At 42.5% G+C, this 11,075-nt stretch overlaps 1 long non-coding RNA gene across 1 annotated transcript; it reads right to left on the bottom strand.

The window, feature by feature from the left end:
- Nucleotides 1–3,954: 3,954 nt before the first annotated feature.
- On the bottom strand, nt 3,955–10,591 carry LOC310707759. The gene is made up of 3 exons (XR_014526722.1): nt 10,382–10,591; nt 9,849–9,958; nt 3,955–4,349 (listed from the first exon to the last, which is right to left on the bottom strand). It is a non-coding gene; the product is annotated as an uncharacterized lncRNA (long non-coding RNA).
- Nucleotides 10,592–11,075: the final 484 nt, after the last annotated feature.

Below are 11,075 nucleotides of genomic sequence, written 5' to 3'. Positions count from 1 at the left end.
TTAATAAACAGACACTAGTCAAGTAACCCTGCGTGCGCTGTACGGAAGCCACTGGCTTTGAATTTCAAAAGGAGGAAGGCTCCAGTCCTCATCAATTCTGCTTATTCAAGACTTGGTTGATTTCAGCAGGGCTTGGGGCAGTTTAGAGGTCCAGAGCGCCCACAAAACACAGGACTAGTGTACCTTTCAGGCTGCAGTCCTGAGCACACTTACTTACTTACTAGAGTGAATAATGCCATGAGGCTTTCTTCTCCATCAACATGACTTACAACTACTAGTTGACAAGATGTAACATTTTCAATGCAACCATTGAAGAATTCCTGGCCCAATCAGGCTGGGATATTTTTTACGAGACACACAACCATTTCAGTCATTAATCTTAAGAGTTGTTCTCAATGTTATGCTAAGATCATGAAATATCATACCAGGACATATTATTTTCAAATACTGACCTTCCCCCAGTTATATAGGGAACATTATGGAACTTAGGTTCCGAGTAATGCCATTCTCATATCCTGAAGTGATCGAAAGGGATCTAGCAGTGCTGCAAGAATGGAAAATGTGTATTTGGATGCAATTATGTTGAAAATAGAATCCACTATTTATAATAATGCCCATTATTTGCTAACCCAATTAATTTTATAAAAATCAAATTACATTTCACAGTACCTAGGTAAAATAGCCCAAGATAAGTAAGAATTAGGATGAAACTATAAATTTTGTTATTTATATGATGGCAGTATTTGCCACAGTTGTCAATAATTACGTGCATGTTTTTAATGATTTTAACTGAGTTGGGTTGTGCAGCAAATAGAGTGGATATGGATTCTTTTTCTGACTGATGTTTATATGTTCCATTACTTTTGTAAATTATTGTGAATGGATGTGAAGTTTGGAAAAGCCTCCAGCCACATGCAAAAAAGGGGGGGGGGTCGTTACTATTACTAGTTGTATAAAAAAGGAAGTGTTGGCAGTGCAACCTGTGACGAAAGGATGGGCTTCCTGAAACTCCCTCTTCTACACACTTATTAAAATTGTGTTTTGCAAGTGTTGATTGAAGTGTCACAGTTCTGGATAAAAATTAGAACACCACTTCTTTCCAGGCTCAAGGGTGTGTGTGTCTGCGTTTGCAAGTGTCAGGTTGCAGAATAATGGGCAGGGCATCCTCAGGTTCTAGAATCACCTCATTAGTACTGCCTCCCAGTTTCTCACCTAATCAGATCGGGTTCCACGGTAAGACCATGCTTTCTGGGTCTTTCCTGCACTTGCTAGTTATTTCTATATAGTGTAAGGTGCATCAGAAAATCCTTCGCTTTGGGTAGTGCTGCACCATTGGTAGATAAGGAGCAGAATCATTGATTCCTTGGCTGAGAGGCATACAGTGGTGCATGTGTCCAGCCTGATGTGATCTCTCCCCCTACCCCACCAAAAAAGCACACTTCAGCCCCTCTTGTTTCCCTATGGGGCATGGGGGTTTAGGAATTACTCCATGAAATATATAGCAGCCCTGGCCTCTATTGTTCCCGACTAAACACCCTCACCTTCACACAGAGATGAGTTAGAAGACATTTTCTCCTAACGTGGCAAGAAACAATGTGAAGACAGTGTTTTCAGTCCCAAAGTCAACACACCACCAACTTGGGATGCAAGGTCAAAGCTAAAAGGCCAGGGAGAAAACCTTGATTTGGAGACAAAGCTCTAATATATGAACAAATGAAGAACCATCATTAGTATTACTTGAGTGTTTTCCATCTTAGTGGTGTCATTGAAAGTCCTGGGACAAACCTAATTAAGTGCCATCACTTATAAGGCTGCTGTTCTGAAACCATTTATTCCAGAGCAGGCAATTCAAGTACCGTAATAGGCAATTCAGTGTTATAAATTGTAGGCAATGCACTGCAATACAAACTCGTGTTGGTTTTATACCACTTGTACTGAGGCTGTGAACTCTATGATGAAGATATTTAACCCTGATCAGACTTTTGAGTTTCTGGAATTCAGTGGGGCAGGGCAATGTCTATTTCAACCCTTTGAAGTCTGTATGAAGTCGAGTTTGTATTGCACTGCATTGTATATTATTCAGGAGCCCCTGGTTTCAGAGTATGAAATGAAACACTTGACAAATGAAAATAGGCTTCAAATATCCTGGATTGCAACTCCCATCAACCCTGCTGGTTGGGCGGATAAGGGTTATTGTCCAAGGTATGTTTTAACTTCAGCAATCCACTTTAAAATCTTGGGGAGTGGAATTATTTTATTCTGCTTCCCACAAACACTCAATATAGCAGTACTGGGCAGTCCCTATTCTCCCTTGATGCATTTCTGCTTGTTGCAAGCTGAACATGGGTAGGACAGGGGTGTCAACTTGAATAAAATATTGTGGGGGCCCAGGAAAGCCCCACCCCACATAATCGATCACGTGACACAGTGCACATGCACCATTTGAATGGGAATGCCCATCAACTTTGTGGGGGCCTGGCCCCCTCAAATATTTTATTGCAGGGATTGAAGCCCCCAGGGCCCCCAGGAGTTGGCTCCTATGGGGTAGGAGAATCAAGGTAGCAGTGCCTGGATGCAGTTGGTGTAGCTCAATACCAGCTCAGCATTACAAACTTGTCATTCATATGCAGAACTAAAGTTAGCCAAAAATTTCCCAGAAGAGATCTGTTTTCTTTTGCAGGTTTCCCATGAGCTGAAGGAGAATTTTTGTCATTGCGCCTCCATTTCACCATCTGGAAATAGGGTAGAGAATTATGAGCACAACTATGAATCCATTTTAATAATGTTTAAATTATATTAATAGAACTGAAGAAACATATGGGCTTGGCCCCTCTTCCTCCCAAATCTCTTCGTTTACCTATTGAATCATCAGCATGAACCAACAATCAAGTCAAGTACTTTATTACGGTCACAGACCAGCATAAGCAAACCATCTAAATAAATAGCATAACAATATGAATCTAAACAAATAATTATTAAATAAATGGGAACAAGAACCAAACGTAGATTTAAACATATACATATACATAGAATACTAATTAAGCATAGATAATAAGTGAGTAAAAATTGATAAGAAAAATTAAAAGATAGGTTAACACAGCTCTATGGGGTGGGCTTCAGAAGTGCCCGCCAGCAGTGTAGTTTCATTCAATATTATCTGCACTGGCATTTCTCAGAAGAGTATTGTCTGTTGAATTTTCCAAGAAGGTTCTTCTCCAGCCCCTTTTCCTCTCAAATGTTGGACAATTCTGCTCTCCTCCTCAAGGATACTTGATGAGTCCCCCCCCCCCGCCTGCCCACTTTTCACCAATAAGGCAAAAACTTTTGTGAAGCCATTTCTGCCCAGCTCTAAGGAGACCTGCCTCCCAAGAGCATTTCAAGACACAAGAGCTACTGTTAATCCAAACTGATTCTACCAGGCCTTCCTCTTAAGTATCACAAGTCTAAAGAGCTACATGACAGAAGAGAAGAGAGTGGCCCTGGCACTCACTCTTGCCTTCATCAAGAAAGCTTAGCATGGAAATTGGAGGCATCGCTGGGTTAATTGCAAAGCCTAAAATATAGATTCCCACGCTAATGAGGTGATGGGGAGGTCTCTGAAGGTACTGAGTTGACAACAGTACTGTGCCTTCCATCTAGCTGTCACTACTGACACTGCAGGAGAGAGAGAGAGAGAGAGAGAGAGAGAGAGAGAGAGAGAGAGAGAGAGAGCAAAGACTTCCTACTTTGGGATTGCAGAGAAGATGGAGGAAAGAAACATTAAGATAATAGGCAGGGGTGCCAACTTGAATAAAATATTGGAGGGACAGGTAAACAACACCCCACATAATCGACCACATGATGCAGCGTGTGCACACACACCCCACTTGAATGGCAATGCCCATCAACTGGGGAGGCAGCCCCCTCAAATGTTTTATTGGGGGGCAGAAGAGACCTTGGCTCCTATGATGATAGTCCTTCCTTGAAATGAGAGTGTGTGCTTTGGCCCCTCTGAAGATCCCTAATTTTCACATTTGGAGCTCCCGGCATCCATTAAGCCACCTTTGTTTCAGGAGGCCTTTGCAGCAGGACTGCTGTTCCAATGTCCTTTTTCACTTAATGGCAATTCCATCCAGGTTTTCCCTGCAGCTGCTTGTGACTGCGCTGCTTGCTGGCTGGAGCCAAGTGGTGTTTTTTGCAACTTTTTAACAGCTCAGACCTTACAGATGGGGACACAGCATTGTTTGCTTCTTGTATCCACCTGCAGTTGGAAAAGCAATTGATACTTCCCCTGTATCCTCATATCTCCAAGGACAGCACCACAAGCAGGAGGTCGTGAAGCCATAAGATGTAAACTGGAATCTAATTGCCTGCAAATGAGAAATTAAGTAGACTCGTGAATGCCCTGAGCTGGCAAATAAATACTCAGTTGTAATACTAATGCTTGGGAGGGGGTATGAGAGAAATGTAAATGAAATGCCTTGCAAATGATTCTATTATGAAACCAGCTGGCTTCAATAAATCTACAGCTTCCATCAATATTTTGACTACCCTCAGGATTCAATTTTCTGCTCTTAACATAACTCTGTAGCTAGGTTATCTATCACAATTCAGGCTCAATTGATTCATATGTAACACAGATGGTATGTTAACTCCTGGCACTTGTTCCCAATTGATGCTGTAGCTTAGACTACAAGAACCTGATCTAGAATAATTAAAGTGCATTTGTCATAAATAAACAGCCTTTCCATTCAAATTCAGGGGTGGGGGGCTTTCACTTGCTAGTATGGAGATTGATTTCTCTTTAGAAAGTGACTAGCACAAAGCCAGGAGCTGGACTGGGATGATTTCATCCCATTACGAATAGCAAGTTCAGTGGGCTAAGGCTTCAGATGAAGCTCTGGGTGGGGAATTCTGAATATATACATATAATCAGTTACACAAACTACATGACAAATCTAACATCTAGTTTGATGAATGGAGAAGACCATTTATACACTTACTGAATGAAGAATACATAACAACATCATGGGTAAAAATCATAAATTTTACTGATCAAAATCTGAGGTGCCTGCTTAGTTTCCCAGGTCAGAACCCAGAGAAGCAAACTTTGCATTTTTGTGTGGAAAAAGTATGGTATAGTGTTAGAGTGTCAGACTAGGACCTTGGAAACCAGGGTCTAAGTCCCCCCTCAGCCATAAAGCTCACTGGACGGCCTAGGGCACATCTCTCAGCCTAGAATAGAATAGATAGAATAGATATTTATTACGGCCATAGGCCCATACCATCTCTCAGCCTAACCTAGAGTACATTGCAAGGATGAAACAGATATTTCCAGGACTTGCCTTGCATTTTGTGATTGTATTTTTAAAAAATTATTAAGTTTAAAAACAGTTTTTAATGTTGTCTTTTAAGTTGCTGTAACCCACTTCAGGACATCAGGGTGAAGGGCAGCTAATTAATAATATAATGGCTGTGAAACGTGGAAAACTTGTTGCTCTCATTAACAAACCCTGGACACAGTCTACCTACCATGAGCATGTACAGCTCCCACCCAGTCCTCCCAGTAGAAAAAAATAAGGAAGGAATGAAACTTGTTACGAAATTCTCACTTAGAATACTAGGGGAGAATTTAGGGAGATAAGGAGGCTGAGTGAAGGAACCAGGGGGGGAGGGAGGAGGGAGATACTGTAATTTTTGCACCATAACACTCACTTTTTTCCTCCTAGAAAGTAAGGGGAAATGTCTGTGCGTGTTATGGAGGGAATGCCTACGGGTGGCATGCCTACGGATTTTCCTCCTCTAAAAACTACGTGCGTGTTATGGTCGGGTGCGTGTTATAGAGTGAAAAATACGGTAAATAAATGGTGCAACCTTATTGCGTCACACACACTCACACACACACTCACAAACACATATCACATTTATATTCCACTTTCTGCAAAGAGGCTTACAAAGCGTCTCTGAACTTTCCACTGTGAGAATACACACAGTTATTTGCTCGTCCTTTGACAGTCAAAATGGCAGCTTTCCAAAATGCCACCTAATCAGTACAGCTGTTGAAGGTAATTTCTCCAAAGAGAAGGAAGTGATACAACTCTAATTGCTTTTCAAAGTATCTAATCCACAAAAAGCTGTAATGCTGCAAATTAAATGAAGAATGCCATGGAATTGCCACAGTGCAAGAAGCAAAGATAAAACCGTTTTTGAACAATACACTCACACTGTTCCATGACATCAGAACTGAGGACACCATAAATATGACTGCCTTAGAATGAGGCTGATATCTTCAAACCTATATTGCTTAAAAGGTATTTATTGCCTTAAAATTCAAAAGCCCGTGGTGTTTGATTTCTTTATTGGCATTCTGCTTCCTCTACTCCAAATACTGAATTTATTTCTAGAAGAATTCAGTGTTTCTTGATTCTTCTGGGAGAGCCTCAGGGCATTGATATGCTCTGGTTTGTGTAATCAGCATTAATGTACTCCTGCCTAATGAAAGGACTCCAACGGGCTCTTTGAAGGAAGCGCATTCCCAGAAATAGCTGAAATAGTCAATTAAGGCTTATATGTATACTATACACATTCATATATAGTGAACATGTGATCACTGCTCATTATTACAATGTGAAAAGATACTAAATTCAGTCCTAACATTCTAAGTGCACTTTGAACCAAGGACTGGGGACTCAGCTATGCAGCTGCAAATAAAACTTTTCAAGTGTGTTGTAAAGTACATTATACAAATGTGACGCTAGATGGCAATGGTGAACTATGGAAAATTCAATATATTTTTCAAAACCTTTTTTTAAAAAAGCATTTTCAAAACTTTTTTGTATGTGTCTAGATTCCCCCTGGATCATACCAGAGTGTTCATCACGTGTATTATGATGAGGACTTGCATGTGTGAACGGCCCATTCTGATAAACCACCACAAAACAAAGAGATGCTTCCTATCTCCTCACACCACTTGCTTTGCCGAGTTTTACTAATGCTGTGAATGTACTGACAGTGCTCTGTTGCAGATAGAGCAGCTGGTCTGAAACAAACTTTTAGAAAAACTCAACCAGGTCCTCATATGTCATGAGAATTCTCATCTTTTCAAACAGAGTATTTTTAAAATTGAGTTCACACATCAGCTGCTAGACATTTAAGTTTTGAGTAATCAAGAAATGTATGCTTTTAAATCTATGGCAAGAGGGAATTCTACTTTCATACAAGCAAACACAGAAAGAATCCTGAAACCCTACATTATAACGGAAAGAGGTACAGCAGGTCCCCACAGAAATCATGGCACTAAACTAACAGGATACTGATTCCTTTTGCCTGTTTTTAGCTGCTTGCCTGCTCTTGTGGAAAGCAAAGCAATATACAAGATGCTTCAGGGTGTGAGCACCAAAGCTTAGATTTATATTTATTTAATATTTTGATTTTTCAAATCATATTTATTTCTTTGAAAATTGGGGACTTTGATTAGGCTAAGTTGCAATGGATCAGAGTAGCATATGTATTTAAGTGGTACCAACAGGTGCCTCTGAAGCATTGCTCCCATACATTATTCCTGAAAAGCAAGGATACTTAGGTTCTCTGATTCCTATTAGCTAGAGCTTCAACACCTGCAGGACTCACCGGCCCTTGTGACTGCTTTGGCACCTTACCCACTGCCCACCTCTGGCTACGCACTTATTGGGAGAGCCATCCATCACTTATAATGCCCCACTATGCCCTGGCCTAAGCACTTGTTATAATGAGGTTGGGTCATGCTTTCATTGGCAATTTGGGGATGACCCTTAGGAAAGCTCATTCTACAGCAGGTATCTCCAACCTTTCCAAACCCAGGATCCAATCTGAACCCAAATATGCATTTGGGGACCTTTTGTAATCTTTTGCCATATATTTTCATGGTGGTAGTGCTCCTGTTGTGACCCACATTGTTTTAGCCATGATGCTCTAGGTCATGGGTAGGCAAACTAAGGCCTGGGGGCCGGATCCAGCCCAATCGCCTTCTCAATCCAGCCCACGGACAGTCCAGGAATCAGCATGTTTTTACATGAGTAGAATGTGTCCTTTTATTTAAAATGCAGCTCTGGGTTATTTGAGGGGCATAGGAATTCATTCATCCCCCCAAAAAATATAGTCCAGCCCCCCACAAGGTCTGAGGGACAGTGGACTGGCCCCCTGCTGAAAAAGTTTGTTGACCGCTGCTCTAGATCCTGAGCTAGTTTGTCCAGAAACTCAGCTAAGACAGTCACAAGATGCCTGAAGCTGTACCGAAGGGGGGGGGGTAATTTCTGCTGACTCACAGATAATTAACCCCACCCCCCAACACAGGTCGGCATGGACCTCATTCAAATTAACCCCATGATGGGAGGAAGGGGTTTTGCCCTCTACCTCCAGAGATCCTTGCAAGAACCTCTCCCCACGCACATCCTGAATATTGCCTATTAAGAGACTATTGAGAGTCTCTTAATCGGTATCTTACATTTATTAGCACACCATAAACTTAGCTCCAGGAAAACCAGTGTTCAGCTTTACCAATGCTTTCTGCAAATTATTCTCTCAGTCACTGTAAAAAAATACAATAATAATAATTGCCCTACTTAACAAGGTAGTCATGAGGACAAAGAAGATCTTCTGTAGTTTTAATGCAATAAGTAATAAAAGTGACAAGAGAATGGATTGCAATTTCAGCTCACATAAATAGTTATATTGCAATTTAACTAATGAAGCAGGGCTGAAAATTCCATGGTTGTTCTGGCTAGATAAAATGTTACCTAATTATTTGGAGCATAAGGCAGTAAATATACTTAGTGACTAATTAGTCGTCTGCTCTAATTAATTTTGGAAACTTTAAAGGATGGCTGGTGAGATGTTTTCTGCTTTTGATTGAAGCATTTTTCATATTTTAGACGGTAAAGTGATTACAACAAGGCTGTAATCTTCCCTGCTCACTGAGATGCTGAGAAGGCAAACTGTTAGTGCTGTGTTGAAAATTTCAACTGCGTTTTTTACCTCCACCATTCTCCATCAATTAATGAGAAAAGCAATTGCATTCAAAAAGTATCAAAAGGTAGGGGATAATTTTTATGGAATTCTCATAGGGGGTTGGAGGGTCTTTGTTGCCTTACTTTCAAGGCGGCTGGAGCATTTGTCAGTGTCTGCAAATCAGCTCTCTGGTTGTCTGCCCTCTGCAGTCTTCCCTGGTGCCCATGACATGCATGGCTGGCCTTTTCTATAAGGAAAGGAGGTGGCCTGCTGTGTGCCTGAAAACTATTTGCTGTGAAACTTCCTTTCAAAATTAAAGCCAGTGAGTGCGCCAATCTCTGTGGCAAACAGGGCCCATGAGGCGAAGTGATGCAGCTGCTGGGGGCAGAAGAATCCCATGGGTGCCCCCGCCTCCGCCACTACCAGACAAGTAAGGAGAAGTGGCAGCTGCAGTCAGCAAGGATGCGATGGGGGCAGGAAACACCTCCCCATTTCACAGGGTGGGCCTGTTTCTTCAGGGGGAGTAGAACTCCTCCAATACGAGCTTGTACATTAATCCCCAGACCTGGTAACCACCCACCTGCAGCAGCTCCACTTTGTCAGGCTTCTGCCTCTGTTTCTTAGCCCCCATCCAGCCCATCACCCATCCAGCCCCTTCTCAGCCTCTCCTGCTTGTGATGGAACGGAGAGGCAGCGCTGAGAGCCATCAGCGTCCTGATGGTAATACGCTCCAGATGCCCGAATGACAGCTCTCCCGGCAGTTTTGTATAGATGTTGAATAACAGGAGACACATATGCCACCGTTCCGCAGAATTACCGCAGCATGTGCAGAATTCAGGAGTGAAAGCTTTTTCTGTCTTTCTTTCTGGAGCATGTTAACTTACCCTTTTGGGTTGCAAATAGATGCTTGGAACTGCATGAGCATTGCCTGTTGGAATCCCTGAAGTGGATTATGGCTCCTGCCTGAACCCAAAGTTTGGCAACGTGAAACAAACTATACAGAACAGTAAAAATGGAAGAATAAGTTAGGCAAAAGCAGAATGGACTAATATGTTCGGAGTGCAGATTTAAAACATTTTTAGAGCATGCACAGCTCTGCTCATACTTTTGAGATGCCCACAGAAAGCAAAAATCACTTTGGCTCCATATTCTCCGTACAGTTAAAGCGCATGCAGGGCACAAAGAACCATGGGAACTGAAGTTTGTTAAGAATGCTGGGAGTCATAGCTCTGTGAGGGGATGATTGACAGTTTCCAGAATTCTTTGGAGCGAGGGTGTGCCTTAAATGTATAGTGAGCATGCAACCTTGGCTTCAAAACCAAATGGGAGGGGGTCTTGTTGGTGCTTAAAATGTTGCTGTTAGCATGTGTAAGTTTTAAAGTAACTGCAGCAAATGCAGTGTGTGTTGCAATTTCACCTTCATGATATGATCAAAGAAGGGAATTTGGAATCTCCTCTCGCCCCCAAAGTCTCTTCCCTCAGCACACCTGAAATGGTGCCCTTGCTTTTCACTTCCTGTCACAAGTTTCCTTCAATGCACATTTCTTGTTAGGAAGGACAGCTTCAATTCTTTATGTAACTAAATAAAAGTGCCCACCAAGGGAAAACTGTACACCATTTGGGTGGGATCTTTGCGCTGGTGGAGGAAGAGGAATGGGGGGGGAAGCACACCACCCCCGGCAGAACAATCCTCGTGGGGTGCCATCGCGGTTGCCCTCCCGCCCGCGCTGGGTGCCACGCCCCCCAGGACATGTGCCTCGCCCCAGGACATGCGCCACACCCCTGTGGGCAGCGTGCCACGTCCCTGGGACACACGCCAGCCCCGCCCCTGCCTGCTCTCCACCCAAGCCCCGGAGCATGAAGCTCCTCCACTGGATCTGTGAGCTGAAAGTGTTTTGTTCATATTGGTTGGTTTGATCTGCCTGCTATGGAAGAGTGAAACCCATCTCTTCTGCTGAGAAGGAAGCAGTAATGAGAGAAAAAACTAGAACAGGATTTCTCTGCTCATGGGCTGGAGGTTCCTTTTGCCTTAGGACAAGGCTGCTAATTAGAACGAGGCAAACACAATGCAAGCTGATTTGTCATACAATATGGGTGTTGTTTTTTTCCTC

This window comes from Podarcis liolepis (assembly GCF_965112155.1).
Source record: "Podarcis liolepis genome assembly, chromosome: 5".
NCBI classification, from domain to species: Eukaryota; Metazoa; Chordata; class Lepidosauria; order Squamata; family Lacertidae; genus Podarcis; species Podarcis liolepis.
The sequence above is the reverse complement of the archived record's forward strand: the minus strand, read 5'-3'. Positions and strand labels throughout refer to the sequence as shown.